Genomic DNA, 17,064 nt, shown 5'->3' on the forward strand with positions numbered 1-17,064 from the left:
CTGTATCTAATTAGCAGAATGGTAGGCTTTAAGATTCAATTATGATTTGCATAAACTGGTTTCTACTATTTGGTCAGCAATTGCTTTGGGCCCATAGTTTCCACTAAGTTCATTTCACTTTTTAGTCTTGCTGGGGAGAATTTTGTTTTTATATTTACCTGGAGGGCAATTTCCTTAAACTTAATACTACTTGTTTTAGTTTTAGAGGTTCACAACATTGCCTTTTATGTTTTTAAAAAAGTTTCTATGAATGTGTGTTTCTGAAGGAGGCCTGCTAATTGTCTTCCCCAGGAGTGTTTGGTTATGGTCTCTTCATTAGCTTCATTTAGTCTATCTATTTATGTGCTTTTTTTTGATAGCACTTTGACCTTCTGAATTCCCCTCCAAGAATGGGTGGTATCAAAGTAGAAGGTGAACCCTTGATAAGAGGTATATTGACCCCTATTGTTCCCTGATTGCACTTTGGATGGCACTGAGGGCAGACCCATTACATCCATAGAATTCTGATGCTTGTTGAAAAGCCAGTTTCTTAAAAATGTTAGATAGCACAATTAAAGCTGAGATTTAGCTGCTGACTTTTTGGGGGAGAGGTAGGGAATAACATAATCTCTCACTAAAGTGTGAATTTTCTTTTCTGTTACTGTAAAATACATGAGTTAAATTATTTTATGAAATAGTTCTTTCTAGAGGCTATTTTCAGATGGGAGTTGGTTTTATTTAACAAGGACGTTTTGGTTGGCCAAATTACTATGGGCTTATATCCATATTTAATCAGTTGTATTTCCATTCAGGCAGACCTTAAACTGAAAAGAAAGATGAATGGACAGTTTTTGGTTATAGGTAGCTAAAAGATGGTGTACTGGCCTGGGAGTTATGAGTTTCTGAGGTTTCTATTCCCTAGGCTGCCATTTGTTTGTTATATGACTTCTTATCATGTGTTCTGGCCTTTGGTTTCATCACATAGCAAATAAAGGCAGCAAGAATTTACTGAATGCCAATTATGTACTGTTCTTTTTGTTTTTGTTTTTGTTTTTTTTAAGATGTGGATTAAAATGTAAAAGCCAAGAGACTGTGAAAAATATTGTTTGTCCTAGAGGCACTGATTTTGAAGGCAAACTCTAAGATAGTCCCCATCATCCTACCCTGTCCAAATATATACTCTTTTGCTGCTTCAGTGTGTTTTTTGCTTGTTTGTTTGTTTTGTTTTTGTTTTTGTTTTTTAGTTTCCTGCTTTTATTAGCTGCCTAAAATTCTGCCAGTTGGAGGTGAACTAAAATAATATGTACCATCTCTGGAAAGATTAAAAGTTACCCTGAGTTACTATAGGCTGCTTTCCTTCTTTGTTACCTAAAGGAGATTAGCTGTAATAAAGGGATGGCTGTTTGGGTTTGAGGGGAAGGAAGACAGGCAATTTTCAGCCTGATGCTCTTTAGACTGGTGATAGGAAAGGAAAGGCTGATTCTTCCTACAGAGAGAACTCAGCTCAGAGAGGAGGAGCCAGTGCAGTCTAACGTTGAAAGGCCATACTGGGGTTCCATCTTGGCTTTGTCACATGACTGTAGACAAATCATTAAATCTTCCTGAGTTTATTAGCTCAGTGTCTGACTCATAGTAAATACTCAGTGAATGGTGGCAGCCATTATTAAGATGAGGGCATCTGAGCACCTGGAAAAAAGGGACATCAAGAAGTAGAAGAGTGCCCAAAGGGAGGTATACAGACAGGAGACAGTCAATGACAGCTTTTTCACACTCATCTTAATTTCCCTTTGGAGTGGTTCTGTAGCCGGGGCATGGGGGAGGAGATGAGCAAGTAGATTTTCTTGCTGATTTTTTTTTTTCTTTTGTTCTACTTTTCATAGCCTCATGTTTTCCAAGGCTTTAGAACTTAGTTGAGTTCTAGTAGGTGTTTTAAGGTTGAAAAGGTGTTTGTTGGTTTGTGTTTCATTCTGTTTTGTGGGCTAGTCTGTGAATCTAATGCTGTACGTGTAAAAAATCACTTCAGATTGTGAACAGTTGGCCTGAAAATGATCCCCAGTAGTGTATCCTAGTTTTTAGAACTACACTGGTCATATCAAAGAACTTTGTGTTTTTCTGTTTTTGTGAGAGGATTTGAGGCATTCCTTAGTGGAGAACAGGGGAGATTGGATTTGGAATCAGGTTTCCCAGGCTCTGCCATTTACTTGTGCATCCAACAACAACAACAATAAATACAACCTCTTTTAGAATATACAACTCCCAGCTGAAAATGACTGCAGTACATAATTATCCCATGGAACAGTTTAATCCAGGAATTTTAACTTGTCTTGACTTAAGGTACCCCATTCATTTATTCATTCATTCATCTGCTCATTCATTCGCTCATTGTGTACAAATTCATTGAACATCCCTATAAAAGAAGGTAGTAGGAGTAGATGATCCACCAGACCACCTCCTGCTATGCTATTTGTGATTTAATCTTAGAATATATTAAAATTCTTTTAAGTCCTAGAAACATTCTTTGTTATCTTTCTTCCATTCAACATTTTTCATGAGAATTAACTCTTCAAATTTGGGTAAAAAACAAACTGACAAAAAAACCCAGCTCAGGCTTTGGTATATCAAATACCTTGGGCTATTACAGTTGAGAATTCCTTGGTTGTAAGCCATTGAAAGTCCAAGCCACATTGTCTAATCAGTAATTGGAATCTTTGGTTCATATAACTGAGAAGTTCAAATATATGGTCTGGCTTCAGGTAAAGCTTGATATGGTGGCTTAAAATGTGTCAACAAAATTACAGTTTCTCTCTGGCGCACAGTGTTCTGCCTTTTTCAGGGCTGGCAGCCTCCACAGGCTATATGCAGTGGACTTTTGGCAGCTCCATGTTTTTCCCTTAGGCAGTAACAGTTCCACATATCACATTCCCATATTATGATGTTCAAGGGAAGAGAGGTCACCTCCAGAAGCTCCCGCATATAACCCTGTGTTCAGTTTCTCTCATTCCTGAGCTTATCACAGGGAGGTAGGGGAGGGGGGAGTATGTTGGTGAGCTTAAGCCCCCTGTAGAAGCTGTAGGTAGGGTCCACCCTCTTCAGACACATGACTGAAAATGGAGGTATGGCTCAGGGGAAGATTGGGCACTGTTAGTCTGAGAGGGAAGGGACGGATGCTGGAGATTAGCTCCTATTTCAGAAGACTTGACACGCTGAAACTTGGGCATGTTTTATGAATTTATAAACTTGGAGCTGCTCTTTTTCATTTTCTTTCTTTTTCTTTCTTTCTTCTTTCTTTCTTTCTTTCTTTCTTTCTTTCTTTCACCTTTCTTTCTTTCTTTCTTTCTTTCCTCCTCCCTCCCGCCCTCCCTCCCCCTCTTCCTCCCTCCCTCCCTTCCTCTCTTTTCTTTAAGCCAGAGTTTCTGTTTAAATTGCCAAAACAGCTTTAAAAGATTTTCTATTTGTAGACCCTCTCAAGTCTAGCCCAGTTTTTTTTTTTTTTTTTTTTTTTTTTTTTTTCTGTCAACAGGTAGTGATGCATGTCAGGGCATATCACTACTACATCTTAACATGAGCCTATGGGATGTTAATAAAATAGAGAGTACACATTCAGCTATCTGTAATTCTGTGAAGTCAGGCCAGATGCTTAATGCACCCGTTAGAAACTGTACCAAATCTTTCTGAACAATTCCAAAGGGTATTGGAGAAATAATTAGATTTTAGCAGGTCACAGATGCCTTAGAATACTAAAAGGTTTAAAAATGCTATATTAAACTGTTCTTCTGATATTTGCCTTTTATTAGTCAACACTTAAAATGTACCTAAAAACAATCACATATCCCTTTTAAGTATGTTTCCAAAACATACAGCACTGGAGTGAGATCTGTCATTACAGGAATTGAAATAGAAATCAAAGCAAAATCAGAGTGGTTATTTCCCTGCCTGACTGCTTGTCTGCCCACCCTCTGGAATACCTTTCTTTCCCCCTACCCTGAGTTGGACTATTACACTTCAGGAATGGGGAGAAAGGGAATTGAAAAGAGCAACAAAACAACCATCTGAGGAAAAAAAGCACCTCTTTGGCATCTCAGGAAAGAAAAGAGGATCTGGGGTTCAGAATAGGTTAGCACTTAGCCAAAAGTGATGTGGTAAGGTAGCTAGCAAAACTGAAAGCCTGCAGATCCCTCCTTTCTTCTGTTGTCAGTACTTATTCTGTATGGCCTGTATGTAAATGGTGCACTGTGCCACTTCCGTTTGGCTTGCAATAGGCTGTACCCTTGGCCCCTTCATACTCCCAAAGTCCTGTCATCTTTGTCTCTTTGTTTTAAAATGCAAAAAAGAGATTTTTTTTTTCCAATGGACCTTGGGAAAAAACAAAGACTTGGACTAAGCAGAGTGAGTGAATTCTCCCTCTGATACTTACTTTATGTGTGGCCCTGGGAAAAGAGCTTCAGTTCTTTGAGCCCTCGTTCTCTCATTTGTGAGGATGAAGATAGGGGACCCTCATTTAACTATTATGGACTTCAATAAAGCAGTGCATATAAGAGTTCATTACTAAATCTGACAAAGCACTTACCAAGACAGAGCTAAAACCTATGGGTAGTTGCTTTTTATCTTCCTGGTGATGAGTGGGGCCAGGATCCATTCAGAAGGCACAATCCATTAATGTTAAATTGAGCTGTGTGTTTTAACAGTTTATCTTTGAGAATGAAACAATTTAAGAAATGCTCCTGCCTACTGTCCTAGATGCTCGGACCTTGAGATAACAGTATCTAAGGCTGGTTCTGAGACTTAATTACAACCAAAGAACAAATTCTTTATCCTTGGAAATTATTAGTATAAAACATAGCTTTGGATGAATGGCTAACAGTTAATGAGAGCAGATGAGTGTATATCTAATTATTGAAATGGGTATTTACAAAATATACAAGTGCATTGCCCTGGAGCCAAGTGATTCTCTTTTAACAGCTGGCTGTTGCTGCCAGCCTTGACCAGAGCTGTCATCACTTGCAACCATCGTATTATTTCACTATTTGGAGTATTGGTGCTAAATTTAGGTACACAAATAGACCTCCTGAAAGGAAGATTTCCTGAAATTGTTGTCAGATTTTTCTTATTTCTGGAAACCAGCACTGTAGTTCTCCTTCTGTTTGAGATTATCTTTTTTTTTTTTTTTTAAAGATTTTATTTATTTATTTGACAGGCAGAGATCACAAGTAGGCAGAGAGGCAGGCAGAGAGAGAGGAAGAAGCAGGCTCCCTACTGAGCAGAGAGCCCGATGTGGGGCTCGATCCCAGGACCCTGGGATCATGACCTGAGCTGAAGGCAGCGGCTTTAACCCACTGAGCCACCCAGGTGCCCCGAGATTATCTTTTTTAAGGATTGCTGTTTCCTAGCAGTCCAGATTACTTAGGTACATAAACATGTTTAATGTTGAAAGAACGTGGTCAGAGTAGAATCAAAGACTGTTTTATATTATATCTGTTTTATAAATGACTACGGAAACTGCACCTCATTGGCACCATGTAGGAGAAGCAGATTTACTGTGATTAGTATTTCTTTTTGCTTGACAACTGGTATGAATCACTTCTTTGCAAGATTTTTTTAGAGGATAAAGTATTCTTAATTGATTAGGTTGGGACCAAGTGAATGTTTTACAATATCATCTATTCCAAAGAAAAGTAAGTTACAATTAAGTCACGTTTACCATTTGCAAATTTGCTATGAAATACAAATCTATTTAAGCTTTCAGAGCATGATTCATGACACATAAAGATGAAACTATGTCTATAGTTTCCTTTGCTTCACTTCCTTTGGACTATAAGTGATTAACATTAAATTGGGGGAATTTAAAGATTTTATTTATTTATTTGACAGAGAGAGAGAGAGATCACAAGTGGGCAGAGAGGCAGGCAGAGAGCGAGGGGGAAGCAGGCTCCCTGCTGAGCAGAGAGCCCTACGTGGGGCTTGTTCCCAGGACCCTGAAATCATGACCTGAGCTGAAGGCAGAGGCTTGACTCACTGAGCCACTCAGGTGCCCCAAATTGGGGGAATTTAAAAGCATTTTGTAATTCTTTATTTAGTTGTTTTTATTCTTTCTGTTTGACATTTAAAATATATTAGTGTTACAAATTTACAGATGCTTTACTAGGTTCATAAGTGTTTAAAAATTAAAATCTAGACTTGACAAGTCTTATTAGAAGTTACAAATATTGGCAAAAATTATTTATACTTTAGTGAGTTTTTATTCTTAATAAGTTGTTTTTAAAAGCAAAGGTAGAATTAAGTATTTTAAAAAGCATTACTTTTTAAAGTCAATCATTTTTGTTTGGGAGAAAGTTCAGAAGCTTTTTGGTAGTTATTTAATTGCTGTGTTTACACAGAGGCGATATAGAGCTATTTGACTCCCTTTCCAAGCAGTCCCTCTTTGTTTTCCTCAGTAGACCAGGGAGCAGGCGTGTCACTCTCAAGTGCCCCCATGTAATTCTGTCCTCCACTTCTTCCCTAGGGCAAACCAGAAATAAGCTTATCAGATCATATCTTACTGACAAAGAGCAAAGCTTGTTGGAGGACTAAAGAGGAGGAAAGGACAAGTAAAATATAAATGACAGGTTTGATACAAAAAATACTAGGTTAACATTGGTTTTTCAGTAGTCAAATTTTTTTTGAAAGTAGGATTTAGATATTTTTAAAACATTTGTTTGACTTTTACTTTATGTACAATTTTAAGCACCACAAAAAGTAAAAATTTTCTTATATCTTATACACTAAGTGAAGTTATCGGCATCATCATTATTATTGTTCTTGGCATTCTTATTATTTGTTCCTTGTGAGCAAATCTTTCTACCTTATATTTAGAAGTGGTTAGAGAAAACATCCTTTGTCTTATGTGCTTCCAGAATAGTTTTCTAACAAAGTAGAAATAGCTTCCTGATAGAAAGTGGAAATATTAAAAATGTAGGAATACATTATTATAAGTATTAGGTAATTATAAGGAATTTTTATATATCATATCTATATCCTGTTTTCTTGACTAAACATTAAAATGTTTATAAGGAACTTTTAAATCATACTTATATCCTATCTTTTTGACTAACAAACCAGGATTACCATCTCCATCTAATACCAGCTGATATCTACTAATTGCATAGCAGGTGCCAGTCCTGAAGCTTGTTTTGGGCACTCTGACTTTGGTATTAAGGGGGTCTCTCTGGTTCTAAGAGAAACAGATGCTATTCAGGCTCAGATGGTTTGCAGTTTTTAATGTACTTGATCCAACTCACTAGCATCCTCTTTGTTTTATTTAAATTAGTTTATTTCCAACTAAGTTGAGGCTTTCCCAAAGCTCTAGTTCTAAGTTTACAGGAGAGTCCATGAGACTCCCAAGTCATTACTCTGCATCCAGGATTGTACTCCCTTGACTGAGGAAAGGTCTTCTCTACATGGCCAGGAAATCATCTGCTTTAGGAGGCTGAGAGCTTATACTTGCTGAGAAGGCTAGAATGGCTCAACTAAGCCATGACCATTAAAGAGGGATACTTGTGTGAGGTCACATGTCACAGTCAAATCACCAGTATATCTGTTAGGAATATGGGGCAGCTTTCAGAGGCTTCTGGTTTGTATCCAGATTCACATCTAGTCTAACATTGTGATGATCAGGGATATTGGCCTGTGTGTGTGTGTGTGTCCTCGTCTGGTTTTGGTAATAAGATAATGTTAGCTTTTAAACATCAGTTTGGATATGTTTCCTCTCTTTGTTTTTTTGGAAGAGTTTGAGAAGGGTAAGTAAGTATTAAATCCTTTTTGAACATTTGGTAGAATTCACCATTGACGCTGTCTGGTTCTGGATTCCTGTTCCAGGGAAGTTTTAATTACTGATTCAATATCCTTGCTAGTAATTGGTCTATTCAAATTTTCTCTTTTAAGAGTCTGTTTTCAAAGGTTGTTTCCAGGAATTTATCCATTTCTTCAGGTTGACCAATTTGTTGACACTTAATTGTTTATAGTAGTCTCTTATGATCCTTTGTATTTCTTTGGTGTCAGTTTTAACTTACTCTCTTTCATGTTGGAGATTATTTATTTGAGTCCCCCTCTCTGTTTCTTTTGAAGGGTAGGGAAACTTCTCCTGGAAACTTACCCCACTTGGCTTTTTCTCATATCTCATTGGTTAACACTGAATCACATGTTAATGCCTAAATTGATTATTTACTTACAAAGCTAGATTAGACCATGATGATTGGCCAAGGGAGAGGACCAGTTTCCTTCAAAGAATGTTATCGAGAGGAAGATACCTGAATAAAATATGCTGTTAGGAAGGAAGAAGGAAAGTGGATGGTATGTAGGCAATTAGCAGTGTCTACTATATTTCTAAAGTGCTTGTTGCATTCCCATAAGTAGTATGTGAATCCTTAATTGTCAGGGCTTCTGTTTGTTTTTGCCAATCTAATGAGCATAAAATGGTGCTCTTTGTTGTATTCTTTGGCATTTTTGTTCTCAGTGGGTTGTACACCCTTCCAGACGTTTACTGGCCGTTTGGGTTTTCCCTTCTGTGAAATGCCTGATTTATGTTCTTTGTCTTATATTCTCATGACTAATTTGTATTTTTCTTATTGATTTATAGCGGTTTTAAAAATATGTTCCTTATAACAATTATAAGGTTGTCTTGGAAGTGTCTTCTGCCAATGAATGGCTTATCTTTTTATTTCTTTTTGGGGTTTTTTTTTTTTTAAGATTTTATTTATTCATTTGACAGAGAGAGATCACAAGTAGGTGGAGAGGCAGGCAGAGAGAGAGAGGAGGAAGCAGGCTCCCCACTGAGCAGAGAGCCCAATGCGGGGCTCGATCCCAGGTCCCTGGGATCATGACCTGAGCCGAAGGCAGAGGCTTTAACCCACTGAGCCACCCAGGCACCCCTATTTCTATTTTAATTAAAAAAAAAAAGTTTTCATAACTTAAAAATTTGTACATTTTGTATCACATTCAGAAAATTATTTTTTGTAGCACAGTCTTACAGATACTATTTTAAAGTAGTCTTTATCTTACTGAATTTTACGTGAATATCAACCTTTTATATAGTATATACTAGCAGTTTCTAAAGTGATGGGGACCCTTCCGTAGGATCTGTAAGATTAAAACCATGTTTATGGTGATATTAAGATGCTATATGTCTTTTTCACTCTTATTCGTTATACATGTAGAGTCTCACAGAGACTACATGACCTGTGATATCACAGCAAATTGAAAATGCCAAAGCAAAACTAGAAACCCAGTTTGTCTTTTATGCCAGGCATTCAAGTGGCTTGCTGAGATGTAAAATAATGGTGTCTTTTGAATATATCTTTTCCTTGTTTGAGAAATAGTCCCTCCCCCACAAAATACACTTTTTTTATGTAGATGCGTATTGGATTACTATTATTTTATTTTTATTTTAAAAGATTTTATTTATTGAGAGAGAGAGAGATCACAAGCGGGTAGGGGAGGGATTGAGGAAGAAGCAGACTCCTTGCTAAGCAGTGAGCCCAGGCAGAACTTTATCCTAGGTCCCTGGGACCACAACCTGAGCTGAAGGCAGATGCTTAACTGACTGAGCCGCCCAGCTGCCCTGTACTATTGTTATTTTTAAATGAATATGTATATTAAAGGGTTTTTTTAAAGTTTTTATTTATTTATTTGATAGACAGATATGACAAGTAGGCAGAGAGGCAGACAGAGAGGCAGGGGTGGGGGGATGCAGCCTCCCTGCTGAGCAGAGAGCCCAATGTGGGGCTTGATTCCAGGACCTGGGATCATGACCTGAGCCGAAGGCAGAGGCTTTAACCCACGACCACCCAGGTGCCCCTAAAGTTTTGTTTTAATTTCTAACATATTAAACATTGAGAAATATAACTTACATAAATAAAAGCCCTTTGGAGAACTCATTAATTTTTAAGAATATAAAGGAGTCCTGAAATGTCTTTTGAGGAGAGAGAGGCAAGATGGTGGAGGGGTAGCAGACTGAAATGACATCAGGTCACAGGAGTTCAGCTAAATAGTTACCAAACCATTCTGAACACCTGCAAACTCAACAGGAGATCAAAGAGAAGAAGAGCAGCAATTCTAGGAACAGAAAATCGACCACTTTCTGAAAGCTAGGATGTGCGAAGTGAATCCAAAACCACGGGAAGATAGACTTCAGGGGAAGGGGCTGGCTCCCAGCAAGCTGTAGAACAATGGAGCACAAAATCAGAACTTTTAGAAGTCTGCTCCACTTAGGGACATCACTCTGGAGGTTAAGAAAGGGTGAGCCTTCTTGGGGACAGTGTGGTCTGAGGTCCTGTGGTGTCACAGAAAGATATGAGGTGTCTGAGTGAGGCAGAGCTGCCAGGTATCGGAGGAGGGAAGCCACCTACAGAGACAGAGCCCAGTAGTGGGCTCTCACATCAGGGTTACCTTAAACCGTGATCCATGTCACAGTTGGACCACTGCTCTTTGAGCAGGGACCACACAAATGGCAGATCCAGGGAGACTCACCTTCCTCCTTTGGAGGAGCAGCGTGGCAGGAATCTGCTGGATTTACAGACACCAGATGGGGCCGTGTGCCAGAGGCAGAAATGCTCGTTCACAGACTGGGTGAGCTCAGAGTGCGACCAGAGACCAGGGAGATGGGAGTGGCTGACCCCTGTTCTCTGAGGGTGTACTGAGGAGTGGCGCCTTGAGCTCTCAGCAACTCTGGGCTGGGGATTGGAAGGCCACCTTTATCATTCCCATCCTCCAGAGCTTTACAGAAAGCGGAAAGCGTTAAGGAACAAAAACTCCTGAGAGTGAACCTGAGCAGATTTTTTAGCCTGGCTTCTGGCAAGGGTAGTACAATTCCACCCTGGGCAAAGACATTTGAGAATCACTGCAACAGACCCCTACTGCAGAAGATCAGCAAGAACATCCAGCCAAGACCAAGTTCACCAATCAGTGAGAACTGTGGAACTCTAGAGCTAAGGGAAAACAATGCATGGAATTCATGGCTTTCTCCCCATGAGAAAGTCTTTCTCCCTTTAGTCTTGCAAAGTTAAATTGGATTTTTTTTAATTTTATTTTTTCTTATTCTAATTTTTTTAAAATTTTTCCTCTTTTCTCTTTTAACATTTTTTAACTAGTTTATCTTAATAATACCTTACAAAAAAAATCTTTTAAACCTTCATTATTATAGTCATTTTATTTTTTATCATTTTATCATTTATTTTATCCTTCATTGTATTTAACCTTATTTTTTATATACATATGGTTTTTTTTTTCCCTAAAAAACTTTAGGATTGGGACACCTGGGTGGCTCAGTTGGTTAAGCAGCTGCCTTCGGCTCAGGTCATGATCCCAGCGTCCTGGGATCGAGTCCCACATCGGGCTCCTTGCTCAGCGGGGAGCCTGCTTCTCCCTCTGCCTCTGCCTGCCATTCTGTCTGCCTGTGCTCACTCTCTCTCTGATAAATAAATAAAATCTTAAAAAAAAAAAAAAACTTTAGGATACAATTTATTTTAATAGATCAAAATATATGCTAAATCTAGCACAGGGCTTTGTTCTAGTCTCCAACCTGAGCACATTCTGTATCCCCACCCTTTTTCTTCTTCTTCTTCTTTTTTTTTTTTTTCCAACCAACATATCAATTCCTTTTTTAGAATTTTTTAAAAAATTTTCAACTTTACAGTCATATTCCATCCCTTCATCGTGTTTCCCCTATTCATATATATATATATATATATATATATATATATATATATATATATATGTTTTTCTTTGCTTAAAACTTTGGGAGGTGGTTTCTTCTTAGAGAGTAAAATATACTAAAAATCAAGTGGGTGGCTCTGTTCTATTCATATGTGTGTGTGTGTGTGTGTGTGTGTGTATTTAATTTCTTTTTACCCCCTTCTCCCCCCAGTTTGGGGTCTACTCTGATTTGGTTAGTGTACATTTTTCTGGGGTCGTTTCCACCCTTTTAATATTTTATTCTCTTGTTCATATATTCCTACCTGGATAAAATGACAAGGCAGAAAAACTCACCACAAAAAAAAAAAAAAAAAAAAGAACAGGCAGTACTGATGGCTAGGGACCTAATCAATATGGACATTGGTAATATGTCAGATACAGAGCTCAGAATGATGATTTTCAAGGTGCTAAGTGGGAAAAAAAAAAAAAGGCATGGAAGATATTAGAGAAACCCTGTCTGGAGATGTAGAAGCGCCTTCTGGAGAAATAAAAGAACTAAATCTAACCAAGCTGAAACAAAAAAGCTATTAATGAGGTGCAATAAAAAATGGAGGCTCTTACTGCTAGGATAAACGAGGCAGAAAAGAGAATTAGTGATATAGAAGACCACATGACAGAGAATAAAGAAGCTGAGCAAAAGAGAGACAAACAATGACTGGACCATGAGGGAGAATTCAAGAGATAAGTGATACCATAAGATGAAACAATATTAGAATAATTGTGATTCTAGAAAAAGAAGAAAGAGAGAGAGGGGCAGAAGGTAGTATATTGGAGCAAATTATAGTAAAGAATTTCTTTAAATTAAAAAGAATTTCTTTAATTTGGCAAAGGGAACAAGCATCAAAATCCAGGAGGCACAGAGAAGCCCCCTCAAAATCATAAAAATAGGTCCACACCCCATCATCTAATAGTAAGACTTACAAGTATTAGTGACAAAGAGAAAATCCTGAAAGGAGCTTGGGACAAGTAGTGTGTAACATACCATGGTCGAAATATTAGATTGGCAGCAGACTTATCCACAAAGACCTGGCAGGCCAGAAAGAACTGGCATGATATATTCAGAGCACTAAATGAGAAAATCATGCAGCCAAGAATACTATATCCAGTGAGGCTATCATTGAAAATAGAAGGAGAGATAAAAAGCTACCAGGACAAAAAAAATTTAAAAGAATTTGCAAATACCAAACCAGCCCTACAGGAAATACTGAAAGGGGTCCTCTAAGCAAAGAGAGAGCTTAAAAGTAGTAGATCAGAAAGGAACAGAGACAATATACAGTAACAGTTACCTTATAGACAATACAATGGCACTAAATTCATATCTTTCAATAGTTACTCTGAATGTAAATCAAAAGACACAGAGTATCAGAATGGGTAAAAAACAATACCCATTGATATTCAGGATACAAGAAACTCATTTTATATGCAAAGACATTGCCAGATTTAAAGCGAGGGGGTGGAAAACAATTTAACTTGCTAATGGACATCAAAAGAAGGCTGGGGTGGTGATCCTTATTTCAGATAAACTGGATTTTAAACCAAAGACTATAATAAGAGATGAGGAAGGACAACATATCATACTTAAAGGGTCTGTCCAACAAGACAATCTAACAATTTTAAATATCTATACCCCTAATATGGGAGCAGCCAACTATATAAACCAACTTAATAACAAAATCAAAGAAAAACATCAACAGTAATACAATAATTGTAGGGGACTTTAACAGCACCCTCACTGAAATGGACAGATCATCCAAGCAAAAGATCAACAAAGACATAAAAGCTTTAAATGACAGACTGGACCAGATGGACGTCACAGATATATTTACAACATTCCATCCCAAAACAACAGAATACACACTTTTCTCTAGTGCACACGGAACATTCCTCAGAATAGATCACATCCTGGATCACAAATCAGGTCTCAACCAATACCAAAAGATTGGGATCATTCCCTGAATATTTTCAGACCACAATGCTCTGAAGCTAGAACTCAGCCACAGGAGGAAAGTTGGAAAGAACTCAAATAGATGGAGGCCAAAGAGCATCCTAATAAAGAATGAAGGGTCAACCAGGAATTTTAAGAAGAATTTTTTAAAAATCATGGAAAGAAATGAGAATGAAAACACAACTATTCAAAATCTTTGGGACACAGCAAAGGCAGTTCTGAGAGGAAAGTATATAGTGATACAAGCTTTTCCCAAGAAACAAGAAAGATTTCAAGTACACACCCTAACCCTACACCTAAAGAAGCTGGAGAAAGAAGAGCCAAGAAAGCCTAAACCAAAAGGAGAAGAGAAGTAGTAAGGATCAGAGCAGAAATCAATGAAATAGAAACCAAAAGAATAGTAGAACAAATCAACGAAACTAGGAGCTAGTTCTTTGAAAGAATTAATAAGATGGATAAATCCCTGGCCAGACTTATCAGAAAGAAAAGAGAAAGGACCCAGACAAATAAAATCATGAATGAAAGAGGAGAGATCACAACCAACACCAAAGAAATACAAGCAGTTATAAGAACATATTATGAACAAGTATATGCCAACAAATTTGAGAATCTGGAAGAAATGGATGCATTCCTAGAGACATGTAAATTACCAAAACTGAACCAGGAAGAAACAGAAAACCTGAAACAGACCCATAACCAATAAGGAGATTGAAGCAGTCATCAAAAATCTCCCAGAAAACAAAGGCCAGGGCCGGACAGCTTCCCAGGGGAATTCTACCAAACATTTAAAGAAGAATTAATACGTATTCTCCTGAAACTGTTCCCAGAAATATAAATGGAAGGAACACTACCAAACTCATTTTATGAAGCCAGCATGATCTTGATCCCAAAACCAGATGAAGACCCCATCAAAAAAGAGAATTACAGACCAATATCCTTGATGAAAACAGATGCAGAAATTCTCACCAAAATATTAGCTAATAGGATCCAACAGTACATTAAAGGATTATTCACCATGGCCAAGTGGGATTTATTCCTGGGCTGTAAGGTTGGTTCAACATCCTCAAATCAATGTGATACAATGCATTAATAAAAGAAAGAACAAGATCCGTATGATAATAGATGCTGAAAAAGCATTTGACAATGTACAGCCCCCTTTCTTGATCAAAACTCTTCACAGTATAGAGGGTACATACTTCAATATCCTCAAAGCCATTTATGAAAAACCCACAGTGAATATCATTCTCAATTGGGAAAAACTGAGAGCTTTTCTGCTAAGATTGGGAACATGGCAGGGATGTTCACTATCACCACTGCTTTCAACATAGTACAGAAGTCGTAGCCTCAGCAGTCAGACAACAAAAAGAAGTTAAAGGTATCCAGATTGTCAAAGAAGAAGTCAAACTCTCACTCTTTGCAGATGATATGATACTTCATGTGGAAAACCCAAAAGACTCCCCTCCAAAACTACTAGGACTCATACAGGAATTCAGTAAAGTGTCAGGATATAAAATCAATGCACAGAAATCAGTTGCATTTCTATACACCACCAACAAGACAGAAGAAAGAGAAAATTAGGAGTCCATCCCATTTATAATTGCACCCAAAACTATAAGATACCTAGGAATACATAACCAAGGAGGCAACAAATCTGCACTCAGAAAAACTATAAAGTACTCATGAAAGAAATTGTGGAAGACCCAAAGAAATGGAAAAGCATTCCATGCTCCTGGATTGGAAGAACAAATATTGTGAAAATGTCTATGCTATGCAAAGCTATCTACACATTTAATGCAATCCCTATCAAAATACCATCCATTTTTTTTTCAAAGAAATGGAACAAATAATCCAAAAATCCATATGGAACCAGAGAAGATCATGAATAGTGAAAGGAATGTTGAAAAGACAGCCAAAGTTGGTGGCATCACAATTCCAGACTTTAAGCTCTATTACAAATCATCAAGACAGTATAGTACTGGCACAGAAATTACACATTGAACAATGAAACAGAATAGAGAGCCCAGAAATGGACCCTCAACTCTATGGTTAACTAATCTTCAACAAAGCAGGAAAGAATATCCAATGGAAAAAAAGACAATCTCTTCAACAAATGGTGTTGGGAGAATTGGACAGCCACATGCAGAAAAATGAAATTGGACCATTTCCTTACACCACACACAGAAATAGACTAAAAATGGATGAAAGACCTCAATGTGAGACAAGAGTCCATCAAAATCCTTGAGGAGAACACAGGCAGCAACCTCTTTGACCTCAACCACAGCAATTTCTTCCTAGGAACATCACTAAAGTCAAGGGAAGCAAGGGCAAAAATGAAATATTGGGATTTCATCAAGATCAAAAGCTTTTGCACTGCAAAGGAAACAGTCAATAAAACCAAAAGAAAGCTGACAGAATGGGAGAAGATATTGGCAAATGACATATCAGATAAAGGGCTAGTATCCAGAATCTATAAAGAACTTACCAAACTCAACACCCAAAGAACAAATAATCCAATTGAGAAATGGGCTGAGGACATGAACAGACACTCCTGCAAAGAAGACATCCAGATGGCCAACAGGCACATGAAAAAGTGCTCAGCATCACTTGGCATCAGGGAAATACAAATCAAAACCACAGTGAGATACCACCTCACACTAGTCAGACTGGTTAAAATTAACAAGTCAGGAAATGACAGGTGATGGTGACGATGTGGAGAAAGGGAACCCTAGTACAGTGTTGGTTGGACTGCAAGCTGGTGCAGCCACTCTGGAAGACAGCACAGAGGTTCCTCAAAAAGTTGAAAATAGAGCTACCCTATGACCCAGCAATTGCACTACTGGGTATTTATCCTGAAGATACAAATGAAGTGAAGCAAAGGGGCACGTGCACCCAAATATTTATAGCAGCAATGTCCACAATAGTCAAACTATGGAAAGAACCTTGATGTCCATCAACAGATGAATGAATAAAGAATAAGTGATACACACACACACACACACACACACACACACACACACAGAGAGAGAGAAATACTATGCAGCCATCAAAAGAAATGAAATCTTGCCATTTGCAATGACTTGGATGGAACTAAAGGGTATTATGAAGAGCAAAATAAGTAAATCAGAGAAAGACAATTGTCATATGATCTCCCTGATATGAGGAATTTGAGAGGCAGAATGGGATGTTTGGGGGATAGGGAAGAAAAAAATGAAACAAGATGGGATTGGGAGGGAGACAAACCATGAGACTCTTAATCTTACAAACAAACTGAGTGTTGCTGGGGGCAGGGGAATGGAGAGGGTGGTTGAGTTATGGACATTGGGGAGGGTATGTGATATGGTGAGTGCTGTGAAGTGTATAAGCCTGACGATTCATAGACCTGTACCCCTGGGGCAAATAATACTTTATATGTTAAT

The 17,064-nt window shown here is 38.0% G+C and overlaps 1 protein-coding gene across 1 annotated transcript in view; it reads left to right on the forward strand.

Moving 5' to 3' along the window:
- The window catches only part of MACROD2 (mono-ADP ribosylhydrolase 2), a 1,942,726-nt gene that overhangs the window by 339,800 nt on the left and 1,585,862 nt on the right, over positions 1–17,064 (forward strand). The window lies entirely within an intron of this gene.

This window comes from Mustela putorius, unplaced genomic scaffold (genome assembly GCF_011764305.1).
Source record: "Mustela putorius furo isolate JIRA1106 unplaced genomic scaffold, ASM1176430v1.1 tig00000253_pilon_pilon_pilon, whole genome shotgun sequence".
Taxonomy (NCBI): domain Eukaryota; kingdom Metazoa; phylum Chordata; class Mammalia; order Carnivora; family Mustelidae; genus Mustela; species Mustela putorius.